At 32.3% G+C, this 13,394-nt stretch overlaps 1 protein-coding gene across 1 annotated transcript in view; it reads left to right on the top strand.

The window, feature by feature from the left end:
• The first annotated feature begins 5,863 nt into the window (after positions 1–5,863).
• Positions 5,864–13,394, top strand: part of LOC126770305 (heparan sulfate glucosamine 3-O-sulfotransferase 1) — a 43,989-nt gene continuing 36,458 nt past the window's right edge. Inside the window, exon 1 of the mRNA XM_050489663.1 lies at positions 5,864–6,097. The gene's annotated coding sequence lies outside the window, so the exon portion shown is untranslated. The remainder of the gene's footprint in view (positions 6,098–13,394) is intronic.

The following is a 13,394-nucleotide window of genomic DNA, read 5'->3' as shown; positions in this document are numbered from 1 at the left end:
AGCCCGTAATTGTCCCATGGATTTATTGCTGTTTGGTCTAGGCAATTGTATAAGTAAGATATTTTCCTTCATTGGCATGAATAAGATAATTGATAAGCATTCAAATGTCTGTAGATTTAGTGGTGTTCGGATATGATCATGCGATGTATTCGATTCGGTTAATATCACTGTGCTATATGTTTGTTTTGTAATGCGTGATTTTTGTACGAGATTATATTTTTGTAAGTAACTGTAACAAGTATTTGTCAGGGAGGAGGAAGAGATTTTATCTTAAGTGTGGTATATTTATGTTGTAGATAAATGGGATAGATATGGAGTGATTTGTATGAAACGCGTTGATAAGGTAAAAAATAATCCGACATAAACTCGGCACACACGCTTATCATAATAATGTGATACGTTCTCTGACTTTTCGGTAAATTTAAATCACGCTTCGTATCAAATGGGGAGAAATTTGCGTATTAATAATACAAAATGTCATAAGTACAAATTATATACAAACCTTTCTTCTACTATTAATTACTCGGTTGTCACGACTTTTTTTTTTTTTTTTTATAGAATAGGAAGGAGGACGAGCATATGGGCCACCTGATGGTAAGTGGTCACCAAACGCCCTTAGACATTGGCATTGTAAGAAATGTCAACCATCGCTTATAGCGAATGCGCCACCAACCTTGGGAACTAAGATTTTATGTCCCTTGTGCCTGTAATTACACTGGCTCACTCACCCTTCAAACCGGAACACAACAATATCAAGTATTGCTGTTTTGCGGTAGAATATCTGATGAGTGGGTGGTACCTACCCAGACGAGCTTGCACAAAGCCCTACCACCAGTAAACGCTTGACAATTATATAAGAATGGATTCCTTTTGTTCGATAAACATCAATCGATTTCATATTAATTTTTAATCGAAAATTTGTACTAAAATTATTTGTTTTATTCTACTAGGCTTGTACTAAAAACAGTTTATTTGAAGAATAATTAAGTAACAGTCTGTAAATGTGCTACTGCTGGAAGAAAGTTCGTCTCTCAATCTCAAGCAATTAAACCTTTTTGAGGATATTTTTCAGACATCACAAAGATAGAAAATTAAATAAATAATGACTTAATAACTATTTTCAGTGACTCTCCATAGCACCCGTTTCTTTTTTTCTCATGTCCCATAATATATTTTCCCATTTCTTTCTCCAGGTCTCAAGTCTGTTGGGTTCACAACCTTAATCTGTTAAAAAGCAGAAAAAAAGCATATTAATTAATTAAAATCTTAGACATTTTATAAGGAAATCAAGTTTTTTTTTTAAATTAGTTATTCGCTGTTTACATTCGAGCACTATGTATATAATACCAATTCTATTTAATTGGAATTAGTTTGCGTTTAAAGCAGCGACTGTTTGTAATTATATAATTAATATTGTTTGTAATGTCTGATATCAATTTCGGATAATATCATGATCCATTGTGGATGATATTGCGTTTGCATGTTTGTCGCTAAATCGCTTTGTTTGCTTTGTTAAAAGCCGGACCGGTATTGTAAACAGACGTGTTATGCGATTAAATCTTTATGTATCTTTTAATTAAAACTTAGATTTTTTTTTGTTATATGATTACTTTTAATATTTTTTTTTTCTTCTGTGTTTGTATTTAAGTTTTTGACTTAATGCGAATATAAACATGCAAAAATATTAAAGTTGTTTATATTCAATACACTGAATTGAACATAAATTTAAACACTAGCCTGTAAGTGAGGACTAGATTTTCGATACACTAATAAGACAATGAGTCTTTGTGTGGCTTTGTCTGAATGCGGACTTTTTTTCGTTCTTAATCTGTATCTTTGTTTTCATTTTTGGCTTATATTTAAAATATGTTATTTAATTAACTTATTAGGGCCCTAAAATCTAATTTTAACATTTTTTTAAAATATTTAAATCAACGTTCATAAAGTAACTTACCGAAAATGCTACAACCGTAACGTAGTTATTTGGCCGCGTTTATTATGATCGCATTAAATGTCCAACAAACCATAAATTGCCAACTAATTATGAGCACGAAATTCTCCTCAAATTACAATCTATGTGCACGGCAGTAATTTAGCCACGGTCTCACGATTTGGGCGGAATATAGGTTTTCTATTGAGTGAGAATATATTGAATACTTTCTTTGTGTAAAGTAGCAAATAATAAAGATATTGAAACACGATTGTAATTTACATTTATATTATGTAAAATAGAAATAGGATGATTGAGGATTCCTAATCCCTGTAATTTACATTTACATTGTAAACAGATGTCATTTATATCGATTATGCTTGCACAAGGCTGTACCACAAATGAAAACTAATAAAACATAAATACATGAAAGATATAAAAAACATATAGATGTTTTAATTTATTTTATTAGTCTGAACAATTACATTATAAATTTGAGAATACGTGATAACGTATTATAAATATATAATATTCATTGTTATATATTAAAGTCCGCACTATATAATTGAGACAAATTGGCTTTCACCTCAAGTGAGATAATATTTCGAGTCATTTACAGCCCTTACACGTAATAAACGTACATATTACGAGAGTACATTAGCCACCAATGTTAGTCCACTGCCAGATGGCGAAACGCCTGTAAAACCCGCACTTACCAACTGGCCTTTAAATGAAATTGACACCTAACCTTTAATGTAATACCGCATTGTGGTTAACTGTACGGTCGAGGTGTTCAATAGACAAAGCTTATTTAAATTATGTCCATTTGTGTCAGAATTTTATGTCCAATATTCTGAATTGGAAAGCCAATACTTTTAGAGGCACAAAATCCATACGTATCATTTATTGTATTAATATTACAAAAAGGGTTTAGTAGTTGGTATATAGTTGGCGGTGCATTACCAATAAAGAAATAGTTTCTATTTCTACAGAGCCAATGAGTGAATAAAATAATAATAATAATAATAATATCCCGGGACATTTTTCACACACGGCCATCTGATCCCACATTAAGCTTGTACAGAGCTTGTACTATGGAAACCAGACAGCTGATATATTACATATACTATTTTTCTTTTGTAAATACATACTTATATAGATAATTACACCCAGACTCAGGACAAACACACATGTTCATGCACACAAATATCTGTCCTGGGTGGGAATCGAACCCACAACCTTCGGCGTGAAAGGCAAGCATCCACCAACCATGTCAACCGGCTCGTCGATAGAAATCCACCAACTTGTCACCAAAAAAAAAAAAAGAAATTTTGTTAGTCTTATTTTTAAGAATTGAAATTGTTTTAGAACTGTATGTTACGAAATAAAGACATCCTAAATGTTACAGATGAATTGAGTAATTAGTTTATAAAAAATATAATAATTTTTTAAGGACCCATGATCGCCCCTTTCCCACGACATAATAGCCTTTCAGTTAGGGACGCTAAAAAGTAACGGTATTCCAAGCTTTACATCTCCCCCGTATCGCAATGTGAAGTACATTTATTCTTAAACGAAGCTATGCAATAGTAGCTGTATATATGTTTTATTGATGTACTTAATTTTTTATGAGTTCATAAATATCGTATATTTTAAAAAGAGATTTAAAATTAAACTCATATTTTTCGAAAGGGCCGGCGGGGCGCCCGCCCCGCCGCACCCGCCCGGCTTCGCCGCCGCCGCCGGTAATGGTAACAAACGTGCAAAAAATAAATTTTATTTCGATAAGTCGAATGGGCAGTAGTAGTTATAAAAAAGCTTGTGACATGTTATATTATCGGAAGTAAAATAATTTTAATTAAAAAAAAGAATGTTTCACTGACTTGCTGATAGTAAGAAGTTCTCAGCCTATAACCATTGATATTGTAAGAAATATTATGCATCTCTTACATTGGTGATGTAAGCGTTAGTTAACATTTCTTGCAATGCCAATGTCTATGGGCGTTCATGACCACTTACCATCAGGTGGCCCATATGCTCGTCCGCCTTCATATTCTATATTTTTTTTCTTGTAATTATACATACTTAGACAATCACCATTTTAAACATGAAATTTTAGTCTTCTATTAAATATTCAGTTTAATTTAACGTATAAATGATGGAGACAACGACTAAGTAATTTTAGTCGTTATATATAATGTCCTTTAATTAATACGATTACTGGTTTAAGAGATACCAACGATATCTCAGACGATATTATAGACGATAAGAAATAATTTGAGATATATTGCGGCAGGACGGTAACGATACCTCTTCCGTGAAATTATAGTTATATTCATCGAATCGTCTGAAATGATGGAATTATTAGACTTTTATTAGAACTAAAATTATTAATAAAAAACAACTAATTCGTATTCGTTAGCTAATACGAGTATTGATCAATGGTTGGAATCGTCGAGTCGGGCTCAAAATTCATAGGAAGAACTTGAGAGGTAGGAAGCTAGCGCTGATATACCTGTCTTGCAAATCGTATAAAACTGTACTTATACTCTCTCATGATATTTACACACACATGTGCACTGTAGTATCTACCACGTAGCTTGTGAGTAACAAGGGTTAGAGATTGTCCAATATAGCCCAAATTCATTTAGGACTACTAGTGTACTCCTAAACATGCTTAAATTTATTAAGAATCATACAGAAAAGTCGTAATCAAGGCCATTTTAGTGTCTTATTCGAGAGCACTGCATGTTGTCATGTTGTCCCGGGAGCACTTTAGATAACAGTCAAAACTTTATCCAGAATAATTTCGATTATTCGAGCTAATGAGAAAACTTTTCTTCGTACCGTCTCTCGAGAACATTTAATTATGCTCTTTTATATTATTTTTTTTCAAAAACCCGAGAGTTCAATATCGCACTCGGATATTGAAGTTGTGAGTTAACTTTGGTTCGAGTATTATAATTAAGAAAATGAAAAGTATGAAATAAGTATGAAATTGATATATGTGTAATATTAACATAGTTTGATATCGATAAATATGTTCATTGGGTGTTATTATGACGTATAGTATGATGATATTTTATTATAATTTAAAGACAAAACTGCAAGCAATCCCATCCGACTACAGATGGTCTTATTATGGAAATCGAGCGTATCAAACGCAAAGATAACTGACGGTTACATGTGAATTATACGTACACGTCCCCAAACCACATAAAAGCTTCGGTACGTTATATATATCTATAGAGGTATTTAGTAAGAACAAACTCAAATCTCGCCGCAAACGGTCATGAAATATTAGTGATATTTATTATTATAAAATTATAACATTTAAAGGGTACATACATAATGTTTAAAATTGACAAGCGAGATTAACTGTAATAATTATGTCATTTAAACAAATGAAAATAACATATCACTATAAGTTGGTTTTTAATATGTTTGAGTGGAATACGAAAAGAATTCTCACAAAAGCATCACTATACTATTATTTTATTTGGTGTTCATCTTTTTATGTATTATATACTCAAATATATATGAAAAAGTAATAATAATTTTGATAAAATATAAAACTTATGCAAGTTCATTTATTCGACAATATTTTTAATATTATAGTTCAATGAATTTTAATTTAATAATGTATCTAAAAATGAATTAAATACCATGAGTATCAGTAGCGATTAAACAATGAGTAACATGTAATTTCCTTATACAACTTATACGATGTATAAATTCCTTCGAATGACATCGTAGGAAGCCTTGTTTTCGGAAATAGTAATACCGGGAGTGCCGTGAGGCTGGCAACATTGGGGTACTCCTATCCTAGTACGGCGTGTTTATTCTGCTTCTGCCGCGTATATCGACCGCCCGGCGCGCGCCGCCTCAGTCACCCTCGCTACTCGGACCGCGTCGCGCGAGCCCACGCACCCGTGACAGCTGCCGCCGAACACAACCTCAATATTTCACAAAACGTTACGAGAAAAAAATAACATACGTCGCATATCTGCAAAAACTATCATTGAGTAAAACTTATTATGATTTATAATATTAATTCAAAGCTCTAAAATATGCGACGCGCGTGAATGAGAAATAAAAGAGATTGTTGTGTCAAGTGAATTTGTGCTTTGCATGCTGAATTCTATATATCTGGTGGCTGTCATCACGGTAAGATATTTTTTATTTTTCTAACTAAGGCCTAAGTAAATAATTACAAGTTATGAAATAATTGAAGGCCACTGCGGGACCTTGAAAGTAGCGCACAGGATATCAAGACGTAGCATGTAGTAAACACTTTATAAGAAAGCATGATCAAGATTTTATCGTGTAGTTTTTTTGCTTGTGTTTACTAAAAGGGGTTCACATTAGGTCAAGCGAATTTGAAACAACGTCAAGGTCGCCGGTTATATTTATTATAAGAGAAATTTTATGAATAGCTTTAGATGAAACTATATATTTTATTCAAAATTTTGAGATGCATTGTATATTATTGAAAATAATATGTACAAAGTCCAGTGCCCTCTACGGATGTCTACGTCGTAGTCGCAGCAGACGCTCGTAGCAATTAGTGTCATAATTCTGCACGTTATTCACCTCTACGTTACAGGACGAAGTTAACTGTCAAGTAGTTGGTATCTTATTAAACACATAAAGTTTATTTGTGACTTGAGATATTACTAACTTTATGAACTAAATGTTTAGCGTACAATATAATTGTTCAATACCATTATTATTATTACTTCTACTTCATTTTTCCTTTGAATACTTTATACATACTAACGTATTATAAAATACTAATTGTCACCATTTTACGTGAGTATAAGATTTTTTTTTAAAAAGATACCTACTAAAGTTTGCTTTACCGTTTCTACCGTTTTCTGTAGAACTAATTCTAGCGTATTTTTATGAATTATACTTGATCTTAGCTTGTTATTACAAATCGTTGAAACAGATTGATTCGTACGTAATTGTATGTGATAATATAAAAAGTTAAAATATTAAAAATACATTATTTTAAAGTTTTTAATAGTATATATTACACATTAAATAAGTAAAACAATCGTGAAGAATCCGGCAACGGAAGTAGCAGGGTGGATTTAGCTCCAAGGCTTCATCATAAGACGAGAGAATTATTTTTTCCAGCAGGGAATTTTCCAGCAGACATTCACAGTCTATTAATAAAACGAATATTATAATATATTAGGCCCTGTGGTAAGAACGCGTGAATCTTAACCGATGATCGTGGGTTCAAACCCGGGCAAGCACCACTGAATTTTCATGTGCTTAATTTGTGATTATAATTCATCTCGTGCTTTACGGTGAAGGAAAACATCTTGAGGAAACCTGCATGTGTCTAATTTCACTGAAGTTCTGCCACATGTGAATTCTACCAACCCGCATTGGAGCAGCGTGGTGGAATAAGCTCCAAACCTTCTCTCAAAAAGAGGAGAGGAGGCCTTTAGCCCAGCAGTGGGACATTCACAGGCTGTTACGGTTATAATATAGAATAATTAAAAAAAATATTTTTTAATCTTGATTGTATATGAAAAATATTCATTTCGAAATTTAAATATATTACAAAATTACTTTGTTATAATATTGTCATCATAAAAGTATAATATTATTTCTAAATATATATAATAATAATAAAACTAACTTATCATCGAATTTGAATAATAAAAAAACATCTTACATTGTTGCTAAAAAGTTTGATTTATCTTTGAGTTTTAAAAAGTAAATTTTAAATTGTTCGGATAAAATTATACTTTAAGTACTTTATATAGTACCGTATAGCATATTAAAATATTATTTTTTTACTAAAATACTGTAATAAAAAATATAATAACATCCATTAAAAGGCTAAATTAAAAACTTTTAATTTTAAACTTAAATTAAATTCTAAATAAGCTTTGCTCGTGATAAGCAATATCTTGAAGCTAAAAATCAAATAATAAGATGTAATTAAATAGGCTCTATATTTAATCTGATAACACTGGTGTGGAGTAAAGTATCAACCGGAAAGATCCGGTGAGAAATTCATTCAGACTTCACCTCGATCAGTGTCACCAACATATTTATATATTGCAAAACTATATTTATATATTATAAACGATAAAATTTTTAAATCCTGAATACTAACTTTAATATTTTTAATAAGTTATAAAGCGTGCAATGCGTTCCAAAAATGATGCGTGTTATCAATGAATTTATAAAAATAAAGTCTATCATTATCAAGAAACCGCATTTCAAAAGTTTCTCTTAAACTCGCGAATTTAAAATTCCACAAGAATAATACTAAGTTTGAGTTTAATGATTTTTCTGAACATTTCAGTCTTAATATGAATTTGGAATCTATTTATTTTACAGAACCGTAATATGTCTTAGTCAGCTTGAACTAAGAATATTTATAAAATTGGTGGTGAAAAATATATTGTATAGACTAACTAACCGCCCCAGCTTCGCACGGGCAGAATAATGGTCTACATAAATCATTTATATCTTAATACATATAATCAAATGATTTACGCAGCACACAGTCAGTAAGGCTCCCGATCAGCATGATTTTTTCCGACATCTTCAACATTTATCTTCATGTATGTTAATTTTCACAAAAACTTAATATATTATACACTTAAACCTTACTCATGAATTACTACGTCCATTGGTGGAAACAGTATGAAAGTCGGTAGTTTTTGAGTTAACGCGATAGCGTTCAAACAAACAGACAGGCCCGGGAGAGGCTTTGTTTTATAATATGTATCCATAACAGCCTGTGAATGTCCCACTGCTGGGCTAAAGGCCTCCTCTACCTTTTTTGAGGAGAAGGTTTGGAGCTTATTCCACCACGCTGCTCCAGTGCGGGTTGGTGGAATACACATGTGGCGGAATTTCAGTGAAATTAGACACATGCAGGTTTCCTCACGATGTTTTCCTTCACCGTAAAGAACGAGATGAATTATAATCACAAATTAAGCACATGAAATTTAGTGGTGCTTGCTCGGGTTTGAACCCACGATCATCGTTTAAGATTCACGTGTTTTTACCACTGGGCGATCTCAGCTTATATATTTGCATGTAAACTATCTCATGGCGTGGTGATGACTTAGGTCCTTATTAAATTTAGAGAGACAGACTTGCAACTGGGCATCTGATAGCAATTACCTGATCCAATAGACACTAGAGTTGCAAGAAATATAAGCCTACCTTAAAAATACACTACCAACCATAAAATTTAAGATGATATTTACCCATCAAACCGGAATACACCGTTGATAAGAGGGCGATACCCAATCAGATAGGCATTTCAAAAAACATAATTACATTATACTGGGTCACTCAAATTTCAAACTAGAATAAAGCAATGCAACGTATCGCTGTTTTTCAGTAAAACAAGGGATAAAACCAACCCTTCGATACAAAATATTTTTACACGTCCCTATATAATAGTTAACAGAATCAAATCCCTTAAACTCTGTTACAAATATGAAAGTACTTGGATTTGAAATATTTCTTACTGCATTATAAATAAATGTCAACATGTCCACCGGCAGTTCCACTCGAGCAGCCTTGAATTAGAGGTCACCTGAATTAATCATGCGAACACGCTACCATCCACCCTTTTATTCAATTAATTACACCGACTGAACGTTTACGCCTCTTTAGCGCGTTTTTGTTTTTCATTCACTACTTAATGATCTATAGTGAATACAATTCAATCATCATATACAGGGTGTTAATTGACAAACGCTAAATACACTTTATTTACTTTCACGTAGCAGTTCACACTTCAATTTTACAAATAGCAATTAATTGCAACTGTTTAATTTAAATAGTGTTATAACAATGCAAATTCTTAAAATCACAATGGATTCTTGTGGGAGAAGAAAACGAAACGCTGCTGAAAAATTAGAATCTTGGAATGGACCTTTGCATTCAGTTTTAAAAAGAAAAATTGTATTACGTTGCATTGTAATTTAATATATACATATTTTAATTTAATTTAATATATACATATTCAAACGAACATGTAACAGATTTAGAATGATGATCTGGGTTTAATTTTGGGGTTTGGGCGATAAAAGTTATTGCTTGTTTGTCAAGAAGTTCTAAGCAGCCCGGTGTTGGGAAGATGGCGGTGTTTGCACTCCTCGGAAAGCAAATTTTGGCTACTAAACTCTATCCAGTTGTTTCGGATTTTCTCTCATCGGGTTATGAGTGTGAAGGAACTCAAAGTGTATCTTGTTTGGAAGTTTTGTATACATTTGTGCACTGTAATATCTCCAGCGGAGTTGGCTAAGCTCCTTTGAGAATAGCCGCTGCGACCGATTTCGATAAAGGCATCATCATAAATTTGAACAATATTTAGTTACTACACTATGGATATTCGTTATTATAAATGAGAATAACACGTATGTATCATAAAGCGTACACACAAAACTCATTATGATAAAAAATATGCGAAGAAAAAGAATTTTATTTTACGTGCAGTCACTTTTAAGACTGAAATTTTTAGCTTATAATAAAACTTTAACTGGGTTATGTTTGATCGTAAACTGTATATATAAGAGTAAGGAAATCGCTATCTTTGTTAAATGTATTTTTCACATGTGAACTGTCGATATATTTTTATTTAAAGTTAATATATAAATTACAATATATTATTCAATGTTTAGTCATCTAAGGACTATTTGTGACGCGCGGTTATGTTTGCGTGGAATTTGTGGGTACTTATTTCACGCAAACAATATTAGCCCGTGTGATGACGACTAAAACAATTGGTAATTTAAAAATAAATAGCGTTGCATTTTATAGATTTCATTTTTGATAAGGTTACCAGTGTCCTTCCTCTAGGTTTAAGCTATGGCGTTACCAAATTTTACATCAAAATCGATTTGATGGTAAAACCGTGAAAAGGTAACAGTTTCTGTATTTTTATCTCCGATTAATGTATCACTATCACTTCTTGCATATAAGGTAACCACTGAACACCAGCGTTGAGGTAATCTCCTCAGCATCGACCTTATTGGTAGCCAATTTGTTGCCATAGTTGGTGACGCACAAGAAATAAATTAGTTTTCATATCATTTCAATGTTTTTGCAGTTAAGTGTTACCATATTACAAAACAAAACTCATAATTACTACAAACTTTATACATAGAAATATTCCACATATCTGATTACTCAAAATAGGGGCGTTCTATAGAGTAAAAGTATACAATAATTTCCCTAAGTCAATAACTAAGTTGGAATGTGAAGTTATAATACCAAATTATTATATTCGTGGTCCTAATTATACTTCCAGTTCGTAGGTCGAGCGCTAAATTATAACCTGTCAACACGCAGATTGATGAGTGTTGCGTTTTAGTAATACCTATTTACTTATTTACTTCTGTGACCGTGAAATATTTATGTCTTTAATAAAATAATTTTGGTTTCTGTGTTCGTTCTTAGTGTTAGAAACACGTATAAGTTTTCTGTGTGACTGCCTCGTTGGTCTAGTGGCTTGATGTAAAGCCGCGGACTCGGAGATCCTGGGTTCAATTCTCGGGTCGGGCCAAAAAAAAAGTTATTGAGTCTGACTGTTATTCTGTCACAAAATTCTCAGTAGCATCCCGGAGCCTGGAAGTTGAAAGTGTGTACATTCCGTGCCTCGGAAAGCACGTTAAGCTGTTGGTCCTGCGCCTGAACTCTTTCCGGTCGTGTCGTATTGCCGTCCCATCGGATTATGAGAGTGAGGGAACACACACACCTGTGCACTTTAATATCTCCTGCGCAGTTGGTCAATCTATCTTGAGATTGGCTGCCGTGGCCGAAATCGGTCTGGAAGACATTATTATTATTATCATAAGTTTTCTGTATGACTTTATAAAATGGCAAACTGATATTTCAATAAATTTTCTTTGCCGTGGCTCTATAGAATTGAAGAATTCAAAACGCTTAAAACTTCAAATGTATGTTATGTATTACTATGCTCTGCGCGACTTTACTTGCTATAAAAGTTAATACTCCGCCCCCGTGGGTCGTAACATGATGTTACTCATATATTAAGGGCTAACATAAAAACTTTTTTTAAATCTGATGGTAAATCCTAGAAGTAGCATGTTAAGACAAACGAACTCTTAAGTTTTATATGCTAAGTATATATAAGTTCGGTAGATTTTCAGATTTTAGCCGCCATTACGGCTTTTTCGTTATGTATTGACGTTTTATTTGACTTCATTACATCTTCTACAACAACTAGTTCGATCTTTTTTAAAACTCCTAAGATTTGTACATCCTATTTAATAATGCGTTAAACAGTTATATCCTATTTGATTTCTGATATGTTGCTGTTGATTTTAATCAGCAAATATTTTATTATCAGTTTTATTCATGTAGCTCATAACTTTCGCAGAGTTCAATTATTTCTTTTTACACGTGTACAGTGCAAGTAGAATGATATTCAATTATGGGCAACTTTAATAATCAAATCGATATATATATATTTAGAGCTACTTATAAACAGAAAACAATTCAAACGGAGTAATAAAGTAAATTAAATTATAATGATCATAACGACCAAAAAATGAAATAATATAAAAAACGAGCTCAAGATAATGCGCCTGTCAATTAGTAGTCATGACAACCGAGATATATATCATGTATCCAACCAAACGCTTACAATATATAAATAAATAAATAAATCTTCTATATATTTTTTATATATAAGCGAAATACCACTGGCTGAATGACATACAAGAGTTCTTCGAAACTATCGGTCCGATTAACTTGAGATTTAGTGTAGTTACTTCTTTTGAGACGTAGACGGAACTCTAAGATCGGAATTTACGCAAAAAGTAAGTGGGTTGTTTGTATGAATTTTATCCGAATGAAGTCGGGATGAACAGCTAACTTAATATAAGCTAACACATTCGTCGATATAGTATTAAGAACTAAATTGCGAAGAATATAACGTATTCTGTGTTAAGCTTTGTGCATACTAAATATCACGTTTAGGTAATAAATGTTAATCTCGCCTCGAATCGCCGAAAATAGGAAAAACGTACTTACAAAAGACTTCATATTCATGGCTTCCTTATGATTTTTATCTATATTTATATATCTTTAATTTTATCGAATCGAAAAATGTAACATCAAATGTGTTTTAGATATGAAAATATAATCACACATTATTTTTTAAACGACATATAGATTATATAAAAACAAAACATCTCAGTTTTAAAGGATTACTAATATTCTTATTTACTTTCTCAATTAAGTGTAGAGCTTGTGCTTAGAGTGGGGACGAAAATATAGGAACGTCATAGGATCCTACAACTTTCACATTGCCTGGCGACCCACAAACCATTGCGTTATTGACGCCATATTTTACTATGTATTACTATTGCGGGAACATATTTCGCTTTAAATATACCTTATATTCCTTATTCGAATTGTCTATAACAAATTTTCTATTTATTAAATG

Source organism: Nymphalis io, chromosome 8, assembly GCF_905147045.1.
Source record: "Nymphalis io chromosome 8, ilAglIoxx1.1, whole genome shotgun sequence".
Lineage (NCBI taxonomy): Eukaryota > Metazoa > Arthropoda > Insecta > Lepidoptera > Nymphalidae > Nymphalis > Nymphalis io.
The sequence above is the reverse complement of the archived record's forward strand: the minus strand, read 5'-3'. Positions and strand labels throughout refer to the sequence as shown.